This window comes from Dromaius novaehollandiae, chromosome 7 (assembly GCF_036370855.1).
Source record: "Dromaius novaehollandiae isolate bDroNov1 chromosome 7, bDroNov1.hap1, whole genome shotgun sequence".
NCBI lineage: Eukaryota > Metazoa > Chordata > Aves > Casuariiformes > Dromaiidae > Dromaius > Dromaius novaehollandiae.
Window position 1 is genome coordinate 7,792,580 of NC_088104.1, and position 27,799 is coordinate 7,820,378.

The 27,799-nt window shown below is 40.9% G+C and overlaps 1 long non-coding RNA gene across 2 annotated transcripts in view; it reads right to left on the bottom strand.

Moving 5' to 3' along the window:
• Positions 1-14,256: 14,256 nt before the first annotated feature.
• Positions 14,257-27,799, bottom strand: part of LOC112988312 (uncharacterized) — a 171,457-nt gene continuing 157,914 nt past the window's right edge. The window contains exons 6-7 of one of the 2 annotated variants that reach the window (XR_010389920.1): positions 16,967-17,055; positions 14,257-15,998 (exon numbers count right to left, since the gene is read on the bottom strand). This is a non-coding gene — a long non-coding RNA (uncharacterized LOC112988312). Of the gene's footprint in view, positions 15,999-16,955; positions 17,056-27,799 lie in introns of both variants that reach the window. The other variant, XR_010389919.1, reaches the window with a different exon arrangement.

Consider the following 27,799-nt stretch of genomic DNA (forward strand, 5'->3'; position numbering starts at 1 on the left):
CAGCCCAGGCTCAAACTGGCCAGCTTTACACTTGCAGATGCCCTGCTCAATATTGTTTCTGAAAACGGTAAGAAGTGTGCCGAGGAGGAATGCGATATGTGGTACCATGAAGATACATGGTACTTCCTTTGTCATATGGGCAGAACACTGCAATGCAATCCTTATCACAGTCAGGGAAGAAGCAGGCACCAGTTTGGGATTTTTTTGGATGAATATTGATTTTTTTATTCACGTATTTCAGTTTGAGCAGCAGAGAAATATAGGAAGATCCATTAATATTTTAGATGAAAAATCTTTATTCAAGCTATTTTTCATTATTTTTAAATATTTCACAATCTGAAAATGATCAAAGAGTTTGCTCCTTTTTTTTAATCTTTACACCAAAAAGAATGTCCATTCTAAGCTCCGACTACATCATTACACCTATTCTTAATATATAAGACAGGAGAATGTACATTGAGATTTTTCATTTTCTCTTCCACAACACAATAAAATCTTCAACCCTGCAACAAAAATTACTAGTGTTGCTCCCACTGCAGCAGCCTCACAAATCACCCTTTAATTCCAGCAAAATAAGACAAGATCCTCAGAACTGAAGATTCCCAACAGTATTTTATCTAATAATGGCTAAAAACCCAATACATTTCAACTTGGGAACAACATCACTTCAGCTATGGAAAAATCTCACCAAGAAATACATTTTTGTTTCCTTTCAGCAACAGTTTAAGATGAATTCATCGCACTATTTCCAGACCAGCTACATTCAAAAAAATTTCACCTTACTAGCTCTAATGACTTTTTTGGTAAATTATCAGAACTTTCTCCAGTTCTCACACAGAGCTGTTCTGGGCAGACACCATCTTGGTGCAAGGCTGATGCCCATTACTGTTAGGAGAATATTTCACTTGAGTAGTAACTGGATTGCACTTTATATGCTTGAGCAGCACTTTGCAACACATGCTCTGTCATTTTGGTTTACTCAGAATATTACTTTTCATTCCTACAGTGGTGTCTCTCTGAGCCAATGCAAGCGACAGAAGTTAAGATACTTTACATCTTGCCTCTGCTTTGATTTCCAGGACTTTATAACCCATTAGAAAGCTGTGCTGGCTACTGTAATGGCATAGTTCCCACGGACTCCCGATAACATTGGGCAAACGTGCCCTTTTAAACCTGGTGTTCTGCTTTCACTTTTGGATCCTCTTTCCTGAAAAATGCAGAGATAAACTGGCTTTTGCATAAGCTTTCTCTTTATTTAAACATGACAGCTGCATTAGTTTTTCTTTTAAAAAACAATATTCATATGAACAATGTTTGTATTAACATAAAATACTTAGAAATATTACAGGAAATTAATGTTTTAAGAGGTATTTAATTCAGCCATTATTGTCCAGAGAGATGCATTTGTTAGACCCCCCAGCCTAGGAAGAACTGAGGTCAGATAAATGTCATTCGTAAGAGCTCCAGCTCCATTTGGTGGAACTGCATGTACAAAAATTTTATGTGCACAGATTGCACATGAAGAATCAGGCTTTATAAGAGTACACCTATGCAAAAGGAAGTTAATGCTGTGGGCATAATATTATGCTTGAAGCATCAAGTCCAATGCTGCCTACAGCTTCTAGATCTGTTCTGCTGTTGCATGTTTTAAATTTTAATTCAGAAACAGATTAAATTTTCTATATTGGTGCAGTCATATCAATATACAAGTTTTGCTTCTGCATTATAGCAACTGTTAGGAGTCTATGAATTGTAGACTGTAGATTTGCAACATCATAGACTATTTTAGAACTCTTCTAAGTTTAAGGTTAGAAGTGAAAGTTATTTTTCAGTACAAGTTTTCCTGAAAGCACATGGAAAAATACTATTAATCCAACAGCCCTAGTGATTCAGTCTGAAGCACCTGGCAGTCTGAATTCAACATGAAGCACCTATTCAACTATGCTTATTGTATGCCCTCTCCCTGCCTAAAAAATACATAAAAACAATTATGTGACAAATCAGAATGACAATGGGTCCTGGCGAGGAAGGTTTCTTTCTTCTTTTTCTTTAAATCCTTCCCTCAAGTTCAGTGTCTTTTGGGGAAGACAAAGAACTGCTCATGGAATGAGGAAAAATAGACAGACAACTGTCTTAAGGTAACACTCTTCATTTCATGCTTTATTAGCACAATCCTATTATGTTTGTTCCCCACTCATTTTAATTAACAGAACTGCAATATAATGGAGCCATGCTGAAGGCCCCATAGTTAAAGCTGCAATTTCTATTACGAACTCTATTTTTAGCTGGGTACAATTTTGACTAGGGAACAAAAAAACAGCTTAGACTGAAAATTGTCAGGTTTATCTTAAAAACAAAACAGAAAAGAGTTTGGGGGCTACAATCTGAAGACAATCGTCATGCTGGCTTTGAGTTGCAAGTCACTAACATTGCCTTGATTTTAAATGCTAACCCTCTCACACAAAACTTTTGTATCTGACCATTGTAGTACTTGATTGCTTTGTAGGCATAGCATACAACGATTGTATACAGAGTTGCAAGGTAGAACTTTTGCATCCAGGTGTATATATAGTTAGCATTTGTGTACATATGCCCGCACTGATAAATATCGCTCTGCAAGGGGCAGTGGGAGGTGAAGGAACATGAGAGCTCAGGGCAATCTCACTATCTGCCAGCCCAAAGGGAGGTCTCTTTCGGGCTTGACTCCTACGGAAAAGGAAAACAAAGAGGTTACCCAGCCCCCTGCGCAAAGATGAGAACCTGCGCTTCTTCGGGAGCAAACAGCCCTCAGCGTGTGTCTAGGGAACCTGACATCCAAAGATCTCAGCTCCTTTGAGATGGCCCCTCTGCAGGACCATGCAGCTGCACCCACTGCCTTCTCTCAGCTGTGCCCCTTTCACCTCCGTCCGCTGGGAATCACGCCACGGGGCTGATTCTTTGCATCTGCATCTTTTGACGCACACTAGGATCCCTTTTTTCCTCCCAGTGTCCTTGGGGACTCAAATGCATATATAAATTACATTTCCCAGCTAACAAAGAACTCATCTGAGTTCAAATCATAGAAGGAGAGCTTGGTTCGAAAGGAGCAGGGATCTTGCTTCAAGACACGACTGCTTACACACACATGCACGCACACATATGGCATATGGGCTGGGGCAGAAGGGACTGGTGTGTCAAAAAAAAAAAAAAAAATCAACCAATGAGCACTGTACCATCAAAAAACACCCTGCATCTGGGTAAAATACAACCTGTGTTTCTAGCTCTGATTCTGGAAATAAAACTCTCAGGATCAGTCTTGTTTAGTGTTCAAAACAAGACTATATTCCACTCTCCCTATATATCGTGCACTCTTTAAGAAGTCCGTAACATGTCCCAGTCACTGCAGCAATCTAACTCAGAGCTCCACCTATTTTAAAGCATTGTGGTTTCTGTCCAAACTCTTTGTGACTGATGAGAAACAAGAAACACTTATTTAACAGCAAATGCCTTAACACCACTCATATTACTCTCCAAGAAATAACACATATGATGGTACAGATATTTCCAAAAAATTGAGCCCCATAGATAAACTTTCTCTGAAGGAAAATTAGAGTCTGCATCACAAGGACAGACTTCAATGCTCAGCAAAGCAAAACTTATTTTGCATGAATCGGATATTTACTTTCTATGAAGTCTACATTGAGCAAGGAGAGGCAGTTAGCATGGATGGGATGGAGAAATGATCACAAGGTCACCTCAGGACAGCATGGCAAGATTTTGAATTGGACGAAAGGAGGAAATTACTAGATAAGCAGATCCACCTTCTGGCTGGAATATAGATGAAGTTGCATTTCCTAGAGGATATAATAGAGAACAAAAAGCAGGTTGTTCTCTTCACCACAGTGGCATCTCTCAAAAAGGTAAACACAACCCCAGACTCCCTAGATGGCAGGGAACAAGTGAGATGGTAGCTCTAGCCCATAATCTACAACGCTGATTTTGGACCCATGAAAGATGGGAAGAGAATAGCTCATATGGGAAATCTCCACTCTAAGAAATAGGTTTAAGAGAGCTTGTTCCATTTTCCAAAACCAGTAATAGAAAAGATATGACAGAAATGCTCAAGAACTTTTTAAAGTGTTGAACCTTCACTTACTGAAAAAGTATGGATTTTTTTGTCACTGACTTCGGTAGCAGAGGATCATGTCTTAATTGAAAAATGGGGTATCTTGGCCCTGTAAGTTCTGTGTGTGCATGTGTGAGATAAGTTTAGGAGCAATTTGCCTTCCCTTCACCATTAATTTTGTACTTTTAAACACTTTTGCTTCTTTTAAATGTAATATTCTCCTCATATATACACACACACACACATTTTATATATATATATATTTATTTATTTATTTATTTATTTTATCTTCACATCACACTTTTATTAAACACTAAATTTAAACTTTTGATTTTATATTAAAAAAGAGAAACACTTACAGGAACAGTAACATAGGCAACTGGCGTGGCTTTTGTGTAATAATCAGTCCAAGGACCACTTTACCCAGGTGTATGTTCCTGCAGATCAGTATCACTGTATAATGTACAGGACATAAGGGCTAACAAGTAAAGTAGGGCCATAACCAGTGCAATCACTTATAAAAATCTAACTGGCTTGTTTCATACCACATTGAGGACAGTGAGGAGAACAGGTGATCTCTAAATAATATCCTGGGACAGGCAGAAGGACAGTGACATACTGAAACTACCAAAAAGATGCAACGCCGAAGCAGATTCATCACACATCCCATTTCATGCACACAGTCCACCTGAGATTTACAAGTGTTTGCTATCTCACTATCAATGAATCAATGGAATTACAAGCTTATTATGTACAGTCAGGCTTGGATTAAGCCACAAATTAAGATACGATAGATGAGGTTTTTTTTAAATACTGAAACAATGTTTTGATTGTTTATTTTTAAACAACTACTTTATCAGAGCACAGGTTATCAGTTTTTTAAGTGATTACCTCAAGGTCATCTTCAACAGAATTTACCATTATGTGACCAATTTCAAGAAGCTGTCTTTGGAAGGGTTTTATATCTTCAAGGGTTACAAAATTGGACTCTAAATCAGTCAAGCTACTTGATTCTGATGCAAACCGGGGAAAAATGTATGAATTAATTTCAGTGGAGATGAAAATTACTCACCAGTATCTCTATTCAGAGAAGCACCGTAATCCATTGTGGTGGTATTGGCAGCAGGACAAGACACATTACTCTTGCAATGAATCAGAGAGAGGAAAGGAAGCATGCTTGCCCATGAGGGATAGCAAAGCCAAGTTAAGTTGTCAGACTTCTTCTCCATCCCGCAAGAGGCTGTGGATGACAACATATTTTTGTTTATTATTTGGTCAGCACTACTTCATGCTGGAGGAAAGACAAAGAAAGAGGAAAGACAAAGAAAGCATCCAATAAGGCAGGGCATGAAAATGAAAGCAGCCACGACAGATTTAATCCAGAGCATTACAAAATAAATACAGAGGTAATGCTTCAGAAGTTGAGCATCTTCCACGGTGTTTTCAGACTGGTAGGCTCTGTTGCCTCCTAATCAATATTCAACATACAAGAAGGAGGTGTCCCTCCTCTTTCAGGAACTAATGAGTGGTTAATGACCCCAATCTAGGATATAGCAGATTGTTAATACTGGTACAAAAAGAGCCCTAGTGAGACAAGCAGTTGCTGGCAGCTACCAGAACAGGAGAGCAAAAGAGTCATTTTATATAAACTAGCCGTGAGCTGCACTTTTATCAGAGAAATTGTGATAATTATTTGTTATGATGTAGCCCTGCCTTATGCAAGCAGAACAAAAATTTTAAGGTATTGTGACTTTTTAATATTACACTTATGAAGATGATTATACAGGTAGTGTTTAAGTTCCTCCTGTGTTCTGCTGCATTTATACCATTAGTGCCACACTGTGGTTAGATAGACAGGCTCATATTTGAAAAAAAGTTGTAGCTGACAATTACCATTTAACTTGGTCAAGTAGCAACAAATAGGACTTTCTACCCACAGGGTTACTCATAAGTTACAAAGACTGCTTTGTTTTTACTGGCATTTCAAAAGAAGGCAAGAAACAGAAAGAAAGCCTCATGCAAAATCCAGCAGCCCTGTCCCAATACAAGAGCTAGTCCCTCCTACATGGCAAATTAAATTTTGCTTTCCAGTCAGCTGGAAAATGAGGTTTTACAGATCCTACTCCCACAGTGGTTTGGAAGGGAATAGGAACATCCTGGCTGTGTTGAACTCTGATGTAGCATCTGGGTCCTGAACAGCGCATCAATTTGCTTCTAGAAAGATGCTTAGGTTGTCCCCAGACACCCTCCTATCTCCTCAGGGAAAAGCAAAATGGGGTCTCTAACCTGACTGCAGAGCAGAAGCTGGGGGGGTCCCTCTCCTTCCTCCAGCACCCTGCGAGTGCACCCTTCGAGAGAGGAAAGCGATTTGCTGCACTGCCCCAGGACCACAGAGTCCCACCACTTTTTAGCTGGTTCTCCAGCTCTCGCGTTAATGCAAGGCCCAAAGGAACCAGGAAGCCTTTCTCAGAAAGCCACTGGGGATTAAAAATGACTGAAAATTGTTAAAACCAGAGACCAGATATTAGTCACGCAATGTCACATAGGCGGCAAGGCAGAGCTCACAGACCGGCGCTTGCCGGTCTCACTTGCTCCTTCCTCACGGGCCCGCGCGAGATCCCCTCGCCCTGCCAACCCCCGTTCCCTCCTCGACGGAGCGCAGCGCTGCGCTCACAGCCCGTTCTCTTAGTCACCCACGTACGTGCTCTACTCGGAGAGCTCCTACTACTTCCTTAGGTCAGCACATTTAAAATTTTATATCTCTCCTGATCCTGGATATTGATCTGGAAAGACTACAGTCGATGCAGGCTGTTTGGACCCAGGCAGGAGGTATTTCCCTATTGGAGCGCCTTTTTACCATCATTTCACTCCCTGTGAAAACCTCTGTAGCCTCCTTTGATTTTACTCTGAGGCAGTGTAATATCATATAGGCAACCCAAAAGCAGAGAACAAATTTTTTTTTTAATGCTGTTATTACCTCTTTTTGACAACAGGCTAGTCATAGACTCACACCCCACCAAAGCCATTATCACAGCATTTCTTGAAGAGAAGTAGAAATCACCCCTTCTAACTTTGCTCCTCTTCCTTATAAACAAGTGCATCAGGCTGATTTTTCTAGAATGAGCCCCAGCTGTTCTCAAATCGTCACTTCACCCCTACCTTTTCATCCTGAAATCAAGCAGCTCTTTTTCTCCCACATATGATACCTCTGATTGGGAATTTTCCTCATCACAGCTCATTCTTCACACTTAGAAGTGCTATAAATGGTAAAAACAGTGGTGAACAGATCTTGTTTTCTGAAAAATAGAGAATAATTGTGTGAGTTTTTTTTCTTTTTCTGTATCCCTGAACTTGAGCTCTGTCTCTTGATCTCTTCCTTTTAAAAGGAAAGCCCCGTTTGCTTCTTTTACTGGGCAATAATTCTCAGAGATGCTCACCATCCAGATTTTCTATTGATTACAACATTAGGTTTAGGCTGTACCTTAAACACAAAAATCAAGCCTATTACTTGCATGCATAGATTGTAAAAACGCATTGTTCCAAACACAGACTTTGTGCTGGCTCAGGCAACTACCTATAAATCTCTTCAAGTGCTAAAACTCAAGGACCTGTGCCCATCAAGAAACAGTTATCTTTAGCCATATTATCAAGTAAGCTTTCAGGGTGTGACAAATATATAATAATTTATGCTTCTAATGGAGACCTACTTTCTGTTCTAATTCATCATTCAGAGCAACTACACAGTTCTCAAACTTTCGCAAAGTGTGTTTGGTCAATCAGTTCTGAGAAGAAGGATTGTTAGAGTGCTCCCACTCTGTTTGCGTGCTTTGGACTTCTCCCTCTATGGAAAATAAAGAAAATGCAATATAGATTAAATATATATAATCTATATATAATATATATAATCTATATATAATATATAATCTATATATATAGATTAAATAGACAAAACATATATTTATTATTTCACTCCATCAACAGTCAAAAAACTGCAGAATCATACAGCTGAGAGAACAAAAAAGACACCACTGAGGACATTAGGTACCTAACATATCTTTTTGCCTTTGAACATCTCTTCTTCAGTTAATTCAAGTGCACAGCACTTTCTTCCTTCCAACCAAATATATTTTTTCCTGAGATAACTTCCTTTTTCCAAAGAAATGGAAAAAATGCAGCAGCAAACCTGTCTTAGAAATAATAACTTACCCATTATATTGGAATAGTATTTAACTGACAACAAGGCAATCAACAAAAGAGCAACATTATTTGCTCAGTCAATCTCTTTTAGAGTGATAAAACAATCCAAAAATAAGGCCATTAAAAAGCTGATGGAAAAAAGAAGGGGGAGAAAGCTGGGGAGAAAGGAGTATGGCAATATAAAATATTCAGAGTACTTACAGATGATATAGTTCCAGATACAGTGGCCACAAAATAGGAAAACAATTGCAGTGTTTGAAAACTAGAGCTGGGTAAATCAATGATTGCTTGTCATCAACCATGTCTCACACACATCATTTATTAAATCAGAATCCTTGCTTCATCCTCCTGGACAGAAACAATAAAAAACTACTCCATGCAGTTAAGCCTCAATCTGCGTATCTGAAGAAGACAGAAATCAGATAAATTCATTTTAAGGAGGAAACCCTTTTTCTGATTTTCCTCGTAGGTAGCAGTTTTTCAGCCGTCCACAGAGTTCCACCGCATGATTCTCAATCACAATTATTGCAGAAGCACTTACACCGAAATAGCGGTGATCTCAGCTGGATTCAGGGGCCTTTTCTGCCACGTGAAATCAAAAAGCATTCAGTATTGATGACCCTAGAGGTCATCATCTAAGTGGGAAGGAAAAGTGAGGGTTATTGATACCGTACTTACCAAGAAATACCTGACTAAAATACAAGGAAAAGCTGATCCTGAATATCAAATATTCATATATTTTTACCATTTACGTTTGCATAGTATTTAGAAGCCTTTGTCCTGGGAGCTAAACACATTATAGTAAATCTGTTACAAACACATAGCGAAAAGATGGCCTTGACCCCCAAACCAGGCAGGATCTAACATGGGGGAAGCGAGAAAGGGAGCATAAGGGGACAGCATCGGGCAGGGTGACAGGTCGTGGTCTCCCCACTGGAGGAGTCTGACTCTTGGTTATTCTCTGTGGGCAGCAGGAGTCTTACGGAGCAACGAGAAGGGCAGCAACAAAGACGTTTTGGAGATGGGTCTCCAAACTGCGAAGGCACCTTGAGGGAAGGCGTCGCGTTTGCAAACGCAGCAGTCGGCTGGTGTCCTGGGCTGCTCTGGGCAGAAGCTGATCTGCCATGTGCCCGTGGGAGGCGATACTCCTAGGGAGAGGCTGTGACCAGTGGGGTGGAGAAAAACATCTGCCTTCTGCATGGCTACGATGAGGCAAAGCTTCATGGTTGAGCTCTGAGAAAAGGACACTGCAGGAACCAAGGCACAAAAAATTAAAGCCTGGGCACGATTATTAGGGACCTTGTGTCTGGGATGGATCTATGTCACAGAGTCAAGGGTGATGGTGGCCTTTCTCTCTTCCCCTTCCTCCCATTTGCCTTTCTTGTGCTAAGTCATTTCCAGCTCTTCAGCCTCTTGCCCCATCTCCTGGTTTTCTCAGTTAAACCAAGCTAAAAACAACATGCAAAGCAGCTTCTGTCATAACCAGCATCACACACTAAGCACCGTATTAGCTAATTCACTCAATAGGCACCGAAAAAACAGGGAAGGGGATAAACGATACCCTTGTCTGCTTGCTCAGCTGCTGCGCCGTCAGGTGGGTGCTGTGTTGTTTGTTTAGCAAAGCTGCCTTGCACAGAGCAGCACGCAGCGCGCTCGGGCGCTGCCGGCGCGAAGGGCACGCTCTCCCTGCCCCAGCCGTCCTTCAAAAGGCTCTGCCCCAGCACCTCGCAGAAGCCCCTTCTGCTCCCGTACTTCAGGGGAAAATTCTAATCGCACGATATCGGTGCATTGCTTTGGAGCAAGCACAGAATGAAGATGACGAAAAACTGGAGCCACATTTAGGATTGTGTGTAAAATTCAAAAATACATGAAGAAATCAGGCAAATTTGTATCCCAAAGGTGTACGAAAATGAAACTGATAGTGTCATTTTAACTATCACTATCAGGAAAACCATCCTTTACCCACTTCTTCCATCCTAAGGAAAGGTTTAGGGAGCAGTACAGGGTTTGAACTAGTATTGCTGAAGGAAATCAAACCTTTTTGCAACTGTTTTTTGCAACTGATTGATGCATTTATGACAAGTTCACAGATCACAAATGACAAGGGTCAACCTACACTGCTCCGCAGAATCAGTCATAAAGCATTCTGGCTAATCACCTACAAAGTCCTAAAGAGGTTCCTTGATATTTTGCCCCACTTCCCTATTTATATCTGTTGAGTCCTGACAAGTCTATTAAGACAAATGTGCAAAAAGGCAGCTGGAGATGGAGAAAAAAGAGAAAAAGATTAACCAATGAATTTTCATAAATTACATCAGAGATTCTTAGGGACTGAAAAGGGAAAATATTTATTTTAAATAGCAGATGTAATGGCAATCACAATCATGCAGGCCTAGAGTCACGTAAGCAAGAATTAATTTCAGAATGGATACTGGCCATTCTGCTTAACTCATGGACTTGGTTCTTGTTGCTGGATCTAGCTAGGAAGTTCACTTACTCAGGGAAATCTGCCAGGATATTCTAAACTTAAGGATTACACTAAGGATTGTACAGCAGTCTTTACGATAGTACTTGGATATTCAAATTTTTCACAAACCACTTGTCTAAAACAATCTGGGGCGAGGGAGTCTCCTACCAGGAGCATTGCAAACAAGAATCCAGAGGCTCATCTTAAGTTGCTTTCCTCCTAAAACAGCAGGAAGTTCCTGGGATACAAAACATCTGAGAACATTTGGTCTACGCTGTAGCATGAAGGCCGAAATGATGGGACTCCAGGGACTGAATGGCAAGCGCTGACCCTGCCTTCTGAGATCTCCTGTCGTTGCAATGTAATTCTGCCCTTTCTAAAGGCAAACAACACAGCCCTACAAATCAACACTCTCACAGACTTCAAAGCCACAGGGATATCCCTATCAATATAGCACTCAAGTCAGAAATTAGCCTTAACACACCACATGACCAGTAAATAGTCAGTTAGCAGTCACAGAGAAAAGGATTGTTGATAGATGTAGTCAATTATTATTTTCCTGATAAAATAATAGCTTACCTAGCTCTCTGAAGCTAATGTGGAGTCATGCTTTAAACCCTCAGATGCCATGGATTTCAAGGATCTGGCCTTTCCCTTCACCACAATGCTCACTCATTTTAGACACTTAAAACTGTAAAGCTTCCAAGGAGACAGAACAAACATTGGTGTAAGTCATCCAAATGAACATCTGCATCTGTACGAACCACATGTGGAGGCAAACAGCTTGAGCTATTCTCTCCAGCTGGGCTAAAGTGACCTTAGCTTAAATCTTCCTGAATTGCGACTAATGACCCAGAACATCCTTTGCAACAATTTAAACAAATAAACAAACACTCTGACATCTTCTGACAGCATCTGAACCTTCTCGTTCTCTTTGCTTAGTATCTTTCCAGATCATCTTGATACTACTCATGAAAAACAACTGTCAGGATCTGTTAGAGAGGAGCTCTTCAAATACTGGGCTAGGGACGTTAGCTCTGCACAAGGCCACCTCAGCTCCAGAGTAAGGGTGATAGCTGGAAAGGATCAATAGAACACAAACTGAAGAGTCACACACATAATTTGAGATCAATCAAATTGGGCACATTTTCCCCTGGATGCAGGAAATGCTGAGACTGTCACACTGATCAAAACAGGAATTTGCTCTGATGAATCAGGATTTGGTCATATATGGGGGAGGGGGGACACTAGTCTTTTATCCACTGAGTCAAGCCTTTTTTAGCTAGTGTTTTCTCATGTGACTGTGATCAGGAAAGTGCAGGCTAATACTGGAGCCCTATAAAATCCTTGCACTTAATACGGTTTCTTTCACACCTCTTATGGCAGAAGCCAGTAAACCCCCTAGACCGTGACATGAGAGTCATACTGTCCAGTTTGGAAGATTTAAGCCTAACAAGTGTGCAAGAAAGCAGATAATATAGTAGCTCCTCCCTGACAACATAGAGATGAGGAGGCTCCAAATCAGCCACAAAAGCTGGCACCCATGAGCCAACATGAGAGAGGGTAGCGACCTGCTGCTCAGATCCGATCCTCTCTAGGAGAAACTGAGGCACAATGCCCCCGAGATGCAGTCCTACAGCCATGAAGTCCAGCTCCTCATACGCAGGGTTAGCAGGGTTGGAGGAGGAGGAGGTAGCAGCTGTGAGCTTTTGCATCGAGACTGTTCTCCAAAGAGCGGGTGAGTGGTTCCTGGTCTGGCACAGGCAGCCTCCCAATGGGGCCGTGCTTCATCCCTGCTCTTCAAACTGGGCCAATATTCCAAGAACTACCAGGCCAGACAGCAAACACACTTGGCAGCCCAGTGAGAGGGGGATTCAGGCAGCAAGACAGTATCCTGGAGTCCGGTCCCTGCTGCCTGTGGTCACTGCATTTTGCTGTAAAGAATCATTGGATAAAGTGCATGAAGTGTGTCACAGTTCACTCAAAGCCTGTGCAACACAGCAAGGACATGACTTTGTCTGTGCCCTGACTACTTATTCCTTCACTTCAAATTCTCCGTACCAGTTTTGTGTTCAGTTTGAACATCTTTTTAGGGAAGCTCCATTTCTGTTAATTTCCTGAAAAATGCATTTGGTTATGATGTTGTGATGCAATTTTAATAATCAAATTTAACAATGACTAAGCTCTATGTAAGCGATCTAGTTCATGTAAACAAAAATAGTCAGATTGTCAGAATGTAAAATGTTGGTCTTTGACTCTGTAACTGCAAGTAATGATGGCATGATAGTACAAGGAAATTATAATATTCCGCTTCTTTGAAGAGGACTTTTCTTCTGAAAAATCATTCTTTAGACCCATTAGAAGTGTTTTCAGTTGCAGTTGCATTTCAAAACCTTGCTGATTAAACAGACCTAGAAAACAGGAAGCTATCCGTCTTCCCAGCAAAGTCTTGCAAACTCAGATCAGAATAAAAAGACTGCTCTGGGTTGGCTCCCAGTGCCCCTGCTCTCTCCAAGCCTTTTCTTTTCTATGGTGGCTATATCTTCTGTATCAAAATCTCTGCTTTCATTTATAAAGAAGTCTCTAGCCCACTTTGATCACAAAGAAAACCTTTGAAATGTGAAATGAGTTTAAACCAATGCATCAATGTGTGCTCAAGTCTTTAGACACCTGTAATAACAGTAGCTGGATGTGTGAACTGTCCTATTCACTTCAGCAGAGTGCAAATTCTAAAGCCAAGCTAAATAGGGGACACATGGTCCAGTGATTAGATCATTATTTTGGCATTTGTGATACTCAGGTTTAGTTTTCTGCTGATCCACAGAATTACGGGAATTTGGGCAAGTCAGTTGACAGCAGGTTTAAACTGTGTCCGTTTCCCCCAGAGAACTGGAGCCCGGGCAGTGCCGGAGTGGAACGGCTCTGCCTCCTGCTCTCCGTTATTCTTGTTTCCGTCCACTGTTAGATTTGCACAGGATCATAGGATTTGGCCCTGAGACTGCAAATCAGTTAACAAAATGTGCAAATTACCATACCGCGCTCTTTGAACAGACCATGCTCTCAGAGTTCATTAACTCCAGAAATGATGATAGGATGCAACATTGCCTTTATAAATAAAATATACAGTAAATTAAAGGTCAGTACAACAACAGATGTGAAGAGTGAAAAGAAGAAAGATTCATCTTGTAACCAGAGCAGTTCAACTTGGGCTCTGACATAGGGTTTCTGTATGGCATTTTAAAAGAGGAATTTAATGATGTTTAAACTTTTTTTTTTCTGATGAAGCAGATGAAACAGTAAGTTAATGGAGTAACTACTGTCAAAGATTAGCAGTGAAAGGACTGGCTCTCCTAAAAAACAGAGTAACATGATAAGGAGGGGTGTGTGTGTGTGTGTGTGTGTGCACGTAAAATTGATGTAGTTGTATGTACTGTTTCCCACTTAACTGCACGCAGATTTGGATCAGCAACCCTACAGACATGAAGAATTCACTATGTTCTCTTTATCCACAATTATGACAGATTCACCATACCAATGATGCTTTGTCAGATTACTCACTGAAATTGCTCTGGCTGTAATTTATTTTTCTCATAAAAAACCTTGTCATGTTACAGTACAGCAAATCCATAATTTTACTGATACAGACAGTTCCACTGACTTCAAGAGGACTCTGAGGAGGAAGAAAAGTCTCCACGTAGGTATGCTTTTGCGTAACTTGGCCCTACATCACATCTGTTCTGGCCAACTGAAAATGATCAGCCATATCTATTTTTATGGAGCATCCATAATTTAAAAACATATAAAATGCTACCATTAAAAAACATTGCATGGATCAAGCTGAAGCAGAATAAAAACTGCGTGCAAAAATCAAATCTTTCTTTCCATTCCTCAGTCCATTGATGAAAGCAAGAGGGGAATTCTTCCCTTCAAACTGGCCTTTCATGGAACGTGAGGCCAGCTCATTTTCTGCCAAGCTTCAGGTAACTTACAAGGATAAGGTCATATCTTTTAAGATGTACCATTAGCTTCCTTACTGCTGGAGAAAATTAAAAAGGAAAATTGCCTGTCACACCCAGAGAGCTAAGCTGATGATGGAGGCTGAAGTCTGCTCAGATTTTCCTTCCTGGGCTTAGACTTTAAGGTTAACTTATTTATTTATTTTCATGCACCTTGAGTGCTGTTTAAAATACAAAACCTATCAAGTATTTGCTTTCTCACAAAGATGAGAAATTGGGCTAGATGTTCAATGTGCTGTATATATACAACCCCTCCTTTTAGGTGATCTGGAAGGGTCTCGGGTAATTTTATCTTTTTGAGGGCATGTAATCTTCAGTGCTAGAATGAGACATTTTCTCTCTGTTTTCCCGTCACCATCTAACTGGTGGCTGAGCTGATGATGCCAGGATTGATGTGCCTAGGAAGAGATACTTGCTATTTTTTATTGCTTATATGTTATCTTTTAGTTTTACTGTTATTTTTTCTGTACACACTGTTTGGAGAGCAGTAGACCTATCACACTGCATCTCTTTCCAAGTGTCAGCTTACTCATTCAAGCAATGACCTTACTTTACTTCCACAAGTCTAAAGATGTGTTTGTTAAAACAGGCAATTGGACACACTGAGATAGCCTGCCAGGCATTGTAACTTTGTGCATATGAAAGATGCCACAGAAAATGATGGATTTTAAAGTATCCTTTTGCTTGGATATCTTATAGCTGACTCTTTCCCTGTAGCTTCTGTTTTACCGATATGTGTCAGGGCAAATTTTTAAGCCTTCCAAGTATAAAGAAAAATGAGACATTAAAGTAACCATAAAAGTCTATTTTTAACCAACAGAAGCAAACAACCTTGTTGCTTCATCCCCATAAGAAATGCATCCACTTAGGCCTTGTCACAACAGACCTTGAAGGTCATTTCTGCTGGAGAGGCACAGAAGCTATGGTTCTGTTAAGAAGAAGAAAAGAAGATGATGATGTTCTAACACCCTCAGATTGCCTTCCCGTTTCATCCTATGAGCCACATAAAGCTATTAATTCAACAGAGAGATGCTTTGCCTGCCAGATGAGGCCAGCTTATTCAGTATCACAGCCTGCACAGAGGCACAATCCAGAGCCATCCTTGAAAACAGACAGGCACACCACAGCAGGAGTCTGTGTGGGCATCACGTTATCTCAGGAGGTAGCCAGGGTCTCGTCGGTCCCGAACACCAAAGACTTAACTTGAATTGTCCTGGAAAACAGGAGAGAAATAGTCACCTTCATAACTTCAAAAGCAAGGCAAGATTTGCGAGTGGTTTTATTAGACCAACTGGTGGTCTTGGAAAAATTAGACAAGCTTTAGGCAGATGAGCCATACTCACATGATAGCAAAATACCACATAAGTTCAAAACCAAAAACTCTCTTCCTCCCTGTGCTCCCATCCCTCTCAACTCCTAACCCTGAGACGTTAGGGCCAGCCTATAGGCAAAATTTCCCCTGAACAAACAGATCTCTTCCAAAGCCCCCACTCTTCTTCTATCCCACCTTGCTGAGGTCTGTAGGTCTGACCTTCCTTCCACCGATCACACACAGCCCATGGACTGTGGCAGGATTTTCTCTCTGGCTGCAAGAAACGGATTAACCCTTTCTTCCCTCTCTGGGGGGAGGAAGAACACCCAGCACATTACAGTATTTAAAACAGTGATTACAGTGCCCTGTCTAATACCCAGGGGGGGGCAGAAGTCATGAAGTCATCAGACTGTGTGGTCCAAAGTGGCACATAGAGTACCAAAGAATTGCTTAGAGAAAAAGAGAATTGCTTCCTTCTTAGGGGGCACTGCTCATCACTGCCTTCACCCACGACATTTCCTCTGTGCTCTGCGGAATCCCTCACCGGTCCAGTCTCAGCAGTTTTGCGATCTGTCTTCGAGAGGCTGCCGCTCCTCACCGGAGTACGTCCAGCACCTGAGCCCCCTCCCTCCAAGACACTATTGATCATCATCATTACAAAAAGGGATTGCATTCAAAATCTGGGCCTATCTCACACTGGCAATGACTATCCACTGGCTTTTAAGACGGTCTTTGTTAATAATATTTGAGTTAATGTATACCGGGAAAGGAGTCAGTGAATGAGAAACTCATGAGAACTGCAAAAGAACAGAAGAATCAAGTGGCAAGTTTCAGTGTTACCATGTCAAGTTTTGTTACCTTACACGTACAAAGGTTGCTGGTGGCTAAATCATCTTCCAGGAAAGGACTGTGGCAATAAACCCCATCCTGTGGCCAGTCTGTCAAGTATACAGACACTCTGCAAGACATAATAAAGTAACCGCTTGATGCAAAACCACAAGTTCCAAAAAGAAAAGTAGAAATGCAGGTATACGCAGCAAACGGTATGCTTGAATCCAATAGATGCTGCAGGAAGCAAATGATAATCAGATCTACATTTTTAGATCATTTCCTCTCCCCCTTCTGCCATTCAATACAGTTCTGATTTTTCAAAAACAAACAAAGGAGAAGTTCTGTGACAAAAGACTCCTACTTTCACGTTTCTTAAGATTATCATTTAATGTAAACTGTGTTTAATTTACAGACCAAAACAATCAACAATATGGAAATAGTATTTATCAATAAATTCAGGTTTTATTCGTAAGTACAGTATACTTGTATGCATAAAACATGATGTGAAGCATAGCTTTATGTATTTTTACTAGGCAAACTTAAACTTTGATTTACATCCGTTTCACTAAAACTTTATTGCTTCCTCGTCAGACGGTACAGATTCCTTTCTGTATCTTAGATGGTAAATATAGTTAATGTGCTGAGGCTGCAATGGATCAGCAGTGAAGCTGTTTAATAGTGACATAAATTATTTCAGTGACTTTTCCTGCAAGTGAGAGATGACTCCATGTGCTATAAACTAATACCAAAGGAATGATGCTCTTTCATCCTAGCAAAGTGCCTGAGCTATATTGTTTTTGTATTCTGTTGGGGATGCTACAAATGTAGCATGTATTACAACTATATACACTTAGGCCATTTTTCTTTGCTGTTTTTAATGCTCTCCTGCACTGAAAATTGAGCTTCAGTGTCTGAATGAAGGCAAAGCCAATTACTTTCTTTGAAACCTTTCTCTAAAGTCTGCAAACCCCAACAGATTTTTTTAAATCTTTCCATTAGATTAAAAATATATTTAAAAATAATTATGCTGTCGAAATTGAGAAGTACGAGGCATGAAGGAGCTGGGTGGCTGGAGAGACACATGCATGCATGTGGTATGCCCTGTTCCATCTCCATTAGCCCACCCTTGTCTCCAGAGACCATTTCATAATTTCCAGAGCATTTTGCTCAACTTGCAGGTCAAGTACACTTCTACTAGGAAACCAGCTTCTATTTGTCCTCAAATTGGTCACTTATAAAAGAGCTTTCGTGTCTATTGTGGTTCCTTGCTAGGAATCACAGGAATGCAGGGGAATGCAGCAGACATTTACTTCCATGCCCGAAAAAGATCTGCCATCAGACTGTCAGCTGATGCTGGAGTCCATCCTGTGAGTGGTTTCACCTATTCAGTGCCACTGTATTGTGTGTACTGTATGGAAGAACATGTCCTTGACCCCATAGAAGTTCATCCTCTTCCCTCCCTTGTACAAGTCCTTACACACGTAATTGCAGTGTCCTCCTCTCTGTACCTCTCCCAGAGGTAACTTTGGCAGTCCCATAGAAGTTTCCTTTGCTGTTTGTTTTTATCCCTCCACTAGCGTGAGGGACCTCATACAGGACTTCTTGATTTCGCTTACCACTTCTCCTCTCTTCCCCGAACACTCCTTCCCTCTTTACTTCTCCCTCCTCTCCATCTCTTTGCATGAACCTGAACTGGCCTCCTTCTTTATGTTGTCCTTTCCTCCTTCTTTATGTTGCCCTTTATCAATTTCTCTTCGGACCAATGCTAACCTCTTTTCCCCTGTACCCCAAATGCAAATACATGGTCTACAACTGCTTTCTCAGCTTCTTTCCCCAGCACCATCCTTCTCCTCCAGCTCCACCAGTCTCTGCTCCACAGAACTGACTCATACTGAGACAGTCACCAGTTCCTCTCATGACCAGCATTACAGTCTCTCGCTGCTGCCCTCCCATATTTCTACAGCACCTTCTCCTGACTGCAGCAACACTCCTTCCCCAGGGGTCCTCCACGATCCCCGGCAACACCTCTGCCTCTGCTCTGTCCTAATGCAGCCTCAGCCGCCTCAGCTCCTTGGTCTGCCTCTCACTCACAGCACTCAAGGTTTATCCACTCGGGACAAATTTTTCATCATAAAAAGATAAAACAATATGTTTCTTAAGCATATGAGAAAAGGTTATTTGCTTAATCATCTTACGTTCAAAATTCTTCTTGGGGCTCTTTTCCCGTTTTCACACAGAATGTAAAATAGGAACAAACTAAGCATTTTCATTGTGATGCGTAAAAGGAGCATACTACCTCTCTCCTCTGTCCTGCACTGTGTGCAATGTCCCTCTTCCCTGCACCTGTGCCATCCGCCAGTGTCACCCACTCTGCCGGCAACAGGAACAGCCCTGTCCACTCTCAGTATTACTTGGCATGTACGCAGAAAACTCAGCACCTCCCAGGTCTCAGTTCTCCTTTCATCACTCCAGTGGACAACGCAAGGATTATTTCAGTTCCGCTTTTAAAATTTAGGCTAAAAGTAAGGATAGCGTGCACCTCTCCTCCATCTGACCTCTTCCAAACTTTTTTTTTGAGGGGAAGGGAATTGGAGCAGTCCCTTGTGGCTAACTTCTCATTTAATATAAAGCCAATAAAAGCGGCAATGTAACAGTTAATTTCTCATAGTTGTTCTCCCTCTCCAACTCCAGAAATAGGCAAGCACTGAACAAAAAGTGCAAAATAGTGCTGGCAATATTATAACTGAAGTATATTCACAAGGAACCTAAAATTTAATTATAGTGATGAAGGCATTGCACTTTGGGGTATTTCTTTCCACATTTTCCCCAAAAGGTCTTAATTTATGTTTCAGAGTCTGAACTGGCTTGCATACCTTAAGACACAATAGATAGCACTTAATCTGAAAGATCTCTATCACTTCTACATTATTTTATCTAAATCCATGATGAAGACTCAAGTTATCTCCACAGAAATCGCCAGTATGGTTTCAGTCTAGCTCTCCATGGTCTATTTAAAGCAGGCACATTTATTAAGGGAATGTTCAAAATGTACCATAACATACACCTGTATCAGCAGGTACATGTTTTATCTGTAGTTCTAAGAGAATTAGCACATTAATTTCCATTATTGACAGGGTCCAAAGTCCTCCCTAGACTTTGGACCACCACCTGGTGCATTGCATTATAAAGCTGAAAACAGCCAGTCTCTTTCTTGGCCTGCTGTCCCAGTCGCTTCCGGAAGATTAAATTCCCAGTGAGCTCATGAATGCCTCGATTGCAAGCAATCTGCGCCGTATTGCCAAAGTCTGTAGAACTGTAAGAACTCTAAGGCAATGCCGGCAATTTTCAGCAATTCAGCAATCATTTTAATTAGACTGCCTACATGCTGTAACATTCATACATTTCCACTTGAACATATTATCCATTCAGTTTAATAATTTTCATTACACTTTATCATCCTTTTCTTCCCCCTTTTCACAGCACACGAACCATCGTTCTGATGGTTCCCATCTTCCAGAAGCTCCAGCACATGAAACATGCCACAGAAAACACCTCTTGATTCACAGACATACTTTGATTACAAAGATTACTGCTATGATTTTCTTTTCACAGGAACCAATTAAATCAAGCTATTTCCAGAGAAATCAATGGAATCTCATCTGTTTGGATTTCTTACAGCCGAGAATGAAATTGTCAGTATGTTTCTAGCATTTTTAGGATGACAGCCCTTGGTTTAGGTGGCTGATATTAATGGATGCAGTGTTGTATACTGGCACTCGGAAACAACAGCTCTAGGAAGTCTCGATTACTCCATCTTTTCCTCCCTTTAAAGTTTTCTTATTACCACACATGCTTCAAATCCTATTGCTTCCCGTGTAGAAGCAATGTCAAGGTGGAGAAGGCAGCTGGAAACTCCACTTTAAGTGTTAACATTAGTGAATATTTTTCTGATGCTTATTTCACCCAGAATGGTCCAGAAAAATACACTGTTATTTACAGTGACTTATTACTTCCGCTATTAGGTATGATAACTGCACAGAAGAGACTGACATAATTCAAAATCCACAGAAAATGACAATAGAAGTGTCTACAATGCCAGGCCAGCTTTTGCCATACTAGAAGGGCCTTTTCTGTATCCCGGAAGCCTTTGCTTTTCTATGTATACTACGGCAGGGTTGTATGCGCAGGGTAAGTAAAATTAACTTTGGGAGAAAAATAAGGAATTTCTTAGCAATAAAGTTCTGTTCTAAAAATGCCAGTTTATGAAGAGGAGAGTGAAGTTGTCACCTAAATTACTGACATAATCCAAATGTTTTTGGAAGTCTAAACTCACAAAAATTTTGGTTGGAAACTCTTTGTTCCCTATTATTATTTCTTCTCTTTCTGCTTGAGGACTCCTTCAAAGAATCACCATTCATAAAAGCATAAGACAAGGACAAGATCAGACACTTGGGGTTTTTTTCATACACAGACAGTTTTAAGTTCAGTTAAAACTGAGAGATCAGCCAGTCAGAGGTCTGTAGTTCATCTTGTCTTTCATTTTCTCCTGGTTTTTTTGATTATCAACAAAATCAATAAAGTTATGTCCAGTGTCTGGGACTTGTCTTCCAGCTCTGTACGCATAAAAAATGATCAATTTCAATCATGCTACAGAAAAAATAGACTGCCATCATTTTTACAACCAAGGTACTATATTTGAACTTTGCTGAACTTACCAGTCTATAATTAAATGCTTACTGTGTCTTTCAGACTTCAAAACTAGTAGACAAAACTAGTTCAACTCCCAGTTCGTTTATCAGTTTTGAAAAGCCAGTTGACTAATTCACTTGATTTAGTTGAAAGTTAAATGAAAAAGTATTCTCTGCACCACTGTCAAAAGCTGCAGTCCCATGTAGCTAGCCAACGGCTTCCAACTGTTCTGCGATCTGCCTCCCTTCGCTTTTGAACTATTTTACTTCTTAAATTTAATTTTATTTCAATATCTATAAATAGTTTAAGGAATTAATATAAATTGTCACAGTTTCAAATACCATATTAAATGGCTCTATTATTAAAAAGGAAAAATAAACCAAAAGTACATAAAAATTCTATTTCAGCTTTAGGAATGTGATTTTTCTATCAATTTTATCCAGTCTCATATCACTACATTTCCATCTGTATAGACATACACATATCGAACAATCTTACTCAACTCAGAGTCTAGAAAGACTGACACGAGCTAAGGGGACTCACTGTTGCTGGACAACGGGCTGAAAAACGCCACAGAACCGTTGAATATTGTTTCATTTCTCTCCAAGTCCCAGATTACTGCAGATAAAAAACCCCCAAAGAGTGAATTATTGTAGTTCTTGGAAGTAAAGTAAGGAAACAGCCTGCTTTTCAGCTACCATATTTTCAGTCCATTCATTTTTGCCTTTGTTCATGTCTGCACCACTTTGAAAGAAAGCACTTCACCTCCATGCAGCTCAGAGCGGTCTCCCATTTCTGTTGTATCGCACATCCATCCAGAAGCCATCTGGCCTAGTAATACTTCATCAGTACATCTCTTTCCAGGCTGTGCATGTTCAGCTTCAAATGTCGTCACTGATTTTTTTTTTAATGACACATCTTTCTCTAGTCATTTCTGCACCTTTAGATTTGAATATGCATTTTCATATTGCCTACAAAATTCCAAAATAGCACATCCATACTAGAAACAGGGGACTCATTCCCTTCTGCATTGCAGTCCTGTCAGTCATTCATACCTGTGCAAAACAAGTGCAGCATAAACAAAACACCAGGTCCGACTTGGCAGCTGTGCAACACATAAGTAAGGCGCAAAGCAGTGAATGACCGGCTACAGAAACTTTACCCTGGGTTACTGGGTAGTACAGTAGTATGGAAATTGTAGGTGCCAATAACTCTATGTACATAGAAATACAGGACTGTATTTCCTAGACATGTAGGGTATTTCTTGTATCTATCTGTCACAGTTTCCTTAATACAATATCTCTCTGAACATACAAAATTGATGAGTTTTGCACCATCTGTACCCAGAAGATGTATAGGATAGCAGAAGCCACAGTGAGTGATATAAAAATAAAAGTATTGAAAAAAGAAACCATTTCTTGCAATCCAATAAAAGCTGGTTTCTAGCAGAGACGGTAAAGGAATTTTTCAAAATATTTATTCTTGCAAATAATCTTCCTGGAGAGAGCACCTAAGTTAACCCCTAAGCTAATATCTCTGCACACTTCAGAGCAATCTCTACAACAACACTGGCATCAGTAACACTTTCTAGATTTGTCTATACCTGCGCTTCAGCTACACGCATGGCCTACGTCTAAGGAGAGCCATTCTTTTAATGGTTTCATTTCATTTTCATACTCTATTTCTGGAGTAAAATATATACTTCCTAGGGGAAGCAGCATGTTCCAGTGGGATCAGTACCAGTGCAGCAGCAAGGAGATGAAGATTCAGGTTTTAAATCTGCGGTTGACTTGCTGTACAGTCTTGTTACTTAGCTTCTGTTTATCAGTTTACCACTATATAAAAGGGCAGGACATAATAAGCACGTATATTAGTGGAATGCTGTGAGATCTAAACAAGTATCGAGCATTACTGTGGGATTTAAGATCCTGTATAAAGGCACCCAGGAAACATAATACAGTTTTTCTGAACATCCAACTCTTTGCTTGAACTGTGTTGCTTCTGCCCCATCAAGGCACACTAAGCACTGTCTGTTCCTGAGGAAGCCTGGCTTTGAGTGCTGTGTGCCCACACTCGCACTCTGCCTGGGCTTTTCTAATTTCTTAACTAACCAGCTTGCCCTGGCTGGACCGCCTCACTTATGCAAGAAGTCTGTGCTCTGCGTTGAACAGCGGGAAAAGATGAAATGGATACTAAGCAGTGGGTTAAGATGAGATGAAAAAATGGAGAAGTGGCAAAGATTTCCCTTCCCCGTACTAAACCGTCCGTCAGCTCTGATGACTTCTTACCACACCAAGTAACGTGGGGGCTGCTCAGAGCCATCCCGCTGGCCAGCCACGGGCTACTGCCGTCGGCCTGACTGGACCTGCCTTCTCTGCTTCACATGGACTGCCTCTTCCCCCTCTCCATGATGCTTCTACTGAGTATTTAAGATATAAAGATGAGGTTGAGCTCTGGGGGCATAAAATGCTACTGAAAGGACTACAGAGAGAAGAAACAGAAATAGCCAACAGCAGAAACATCCGTGCACCATAGTAGCCAGCAACTGCGCCTGTACGAACAAGAAAGAAGCTGAGACAGTAACGAGGTGCAAAAAGGAAGTGCAGGTGGAAACATCCGTATTGAAGGGAACATAAAGCTTTCCTGAACGCAGCCCTCCCTACAATGTGAGTGCTGAACAAATTCATGTATCTGAGAGAAACAGAGTGATAGGTGAATGGGAATATTACTGAGTCCAAAAGAGAAAACATGAGTGAATATTGTCTGCTTTAGGTAATCACTTCTGTACATATGCACAGACCATGGTTTTAAATACCAAACACTGTTTTCAGTAAGAGCCACTGTATGTCTAAGGAAAAACAGTTCGTTAGATTCACCTGCGTTATGGATTTGCTCTGTTCTGAAACCAGCCTACTCAATCCTACCTAGACTTGCATCTTAATAGAGTTTACTGAGCAAATGCATATTTAAGAAGTTTTCATCCATCATCTTTCTGACGTGCAAGCTACAGTCACTTTTAATCTCTGCATAATAAATGGGATTAAGTATTCATTGAATATGGTCTTATCATGCCAGTTTACAAGAGCCTAGTGCACAGATTCTCCTGAACCACAGTTTGTTTTCTCCATTCCCCTTGCCTGAGGTACTAGGTTTAGCTATCTCTCTCTCTTTTCCACTGAGTCAGCTACTTGACAAGCTATGCTACGGAGCTGCTCTCTGAGGAGGCCCACAGACTACCATTAGTTTTTCTTTTTTTCATCTATAATTTAGTGGTCCAAGTTCCCAAGCGAAAAAAAAAAATTTTGAAAATATAGAGAACGAGACATATCTGGCATAATATTTTCATCTGCACATCGGCCTTTGAAACTGCAAAGACAGAAGTGGCATTTTGAAAGAGAGTAGAGTCTCACTGTAAGCAAACAGGAGCCCCAAAGCTCAGACCATGAAAGACTCCCCTAATGCACAGAAGTGCTGGACACCGGTCTGTTGCTATGTATATGACCACAAGAAATAGTCTGATTTTTAAAGGCCTTGGGCAAAGTTCTTCATTCTTATCTCTTTTCTTTAATAAGGAAGGGTGATGATTCTTACTTAACTCAGTAAAACATGTTGAGATCAGTGGATGAAAAGGTTGATACATGCACTTAGAAATGTTACCGCGTACTTTGCAGCAGATAGCGGTGCCTCTGAAAGCTCGCCAAATGCCCCATTTCTTATTCCACGATTGAGAATGAGCCAGTGAATGCTGTAGGATCATGATGAAACTTTTAAATGTCACATCCACTAAACAGTATCAGTCAGTCACTGAGACAGTGTTATATTAACTTAGCTCACATGAATGAATAAATTATACAATTCTTTTCCCCTAATTTGTTTCAATAGGCTACGTACACCTCATAGCTACAGTCAATCACTGTGTTCCTTATTTAAGGAGCATGAAAAATAAAGTCTTTAGTCAGTAAAAGAAGACCTACTTTACCCACTGAGCAGCACAGAGTATTATCTCTCTATACATCAGCTCCTTGGGATTTCAGGCCTGTAAAAATCAATAACAATGATGCCAGACTGAGTCTTGAACTATCTGCGCCACAGGAACTTCTCCTACAACTCTACACAAGGTCAAGAAATGATGAGCTGTTAATTATAAGACAAAGACAAGTGATGCAAGACTATTTTGTTACCTTCTAACTTTTTCTTAATTTTTTTTTTTTTTACTTTGTTATAAATCTGTTAATCTAGCTGAAAGGCCTCTCTTCTTACGCAGTATTTGCATCCGGATTTGGGCAGGAAACACTGTGGTGGCGTTCAGAACATTTTCTGCAGTATCACAGGAACTGTAAATATCAAAAATCAATCCAAATAAAAGTCAAATAGCTTGATGTGTTTAGTCACAGATCAGAACCTTTGTCTGATCTACAGAAGCAGCCACAAAAATCTGCTTTAGAGAAAAGGAAAAGGTGTTGTTTAACTTTCTAGACTTATCCACAGCACAGTAAATGCTCGCTTCCATGGCAGACATGGGCATGTTCCTACAACCACGCTCACTGAAGATTGCCTGTAGTTGAAGACAAATAATCTGATAGAATTTCTGTTCAAATTGTTCTGAATTAATTCACCTTTATTTTGCCCCTGCTCTGCCTCTCTCTGGCCACCGCTGTTCATTCTTAGGCAGTGTTGGCCAGCTACAAGTCTTCCATCAGGAGAGCTCGTCTTTGCTCCTGCCACTACAGCCTACCTGCAGATAGCCTGCTTTTCTGCCTTGCCACTGAGGAATGAAGAAATATCCTACAGATAAATCAAATCCCCAAAGAATTGGTTCTCCTTATGGAAAGGCTGTACTTTAAATACCTGCTGACTCTTTAAAGAAAGGAAGTTCCTTTTTGAAGGGGAAAAATACAGAGGCATCTCAATGCTTTTAGCAACTTTTCCAAAGACTTAAATGTCAAATCAGAAAATGATGAAACACATCAGGAAAGCCCTAGTCAGCTGAAACAGTACATACCCCCTTCTGAACAACCTTCAAGAAGTGAAAATAAAATGTGTTGGTTTTGTCTGAAACCACAGCAAATTGTCTTCTTTCTTTCAAGTTCATTTGGTGAAAATAACAAGCCTCCCCTGGTTTCTGGTGAGACCTTCCTTGGGTAAAATCCACACGCCAGCACATTCAAAGCTACCGAGCACCAGAGCAGGAACAGAAAAGCTCTCCTGGTGTCTTCCAGAAGTCACATTCAGGCTTTGATTTGGGGCAGGTGCATTTACATGCCAGGAATAATTCCCTCTTCAGTACGCAAGATGAGCAGCAAGGAAAGCCTTAGAAGCGCAGACAAAAAAACCTGCCTGCCCGTGAGCGACAAAGGTCGCTCACCCTCAGCTGCACTGCGAAGCTTTCATCTTCCTACAGCGAGGACCACGGAGGGAAAACAGAGTCAAAACCTGTTCTCAGCCACTGCAAGGCTTGAGTTAGTCCTTTGACTTTTCAGTGTAAAAGCAAGATTTGGAGCAGCGGCCTTCAGCTTCCCTCTGGAGTCACGCACCACGTCACTGCTTGAAGAGGCCCCTCTGGAGCGTTACCAGCATTGCAGGACGCAGGGCGCCCGGAGGCTGCTACAGGTTTCCCGCCCTTCCCTGCTCTGCCTCCGTTCCACAGTTGTAGTTTTAAAGGCAAGACTGATAGGATGTTTTTGGTTGAAGGCGTAAATGCCTTTAAACTGCTCTTAGATTTGTCTCTGCTTGTATTTTTAAGCCATTGCACAAAGGGTTAAAACACACAGACCTCACCAATAACTGGAGCTAGGCGAATATGCTTCTGCGCTTGTTCCCACGTAGTAATTTTTATCTGACTGACAGGGTCCTTCACTCTCCGAGCAGAAGGGTCACAGAAGCCATCAGTCAATTACCCTTTACCAGTGCAATGACTGCCTTTTCACCTCGCTGGCTGAAAGGACTTAACAGTGTTATTCACACTTCCACGACTGTAAAGCTCTTTGTGATATTTATGGATAAGAGATACTCTGCAGATAAAAGATGGAATCCTTGCAAGGTACCACTTTCTTTTGGGTACACTTACACTGCTCTGTCCTGGCACAGGGAGAATTACAAGGTTGCCAGATGTCCATTTATTCTTATTTCTTCCTCACCACCTTTTATTTCCCTCTTCTGCAGTGGCCTCATAGACTTGAATA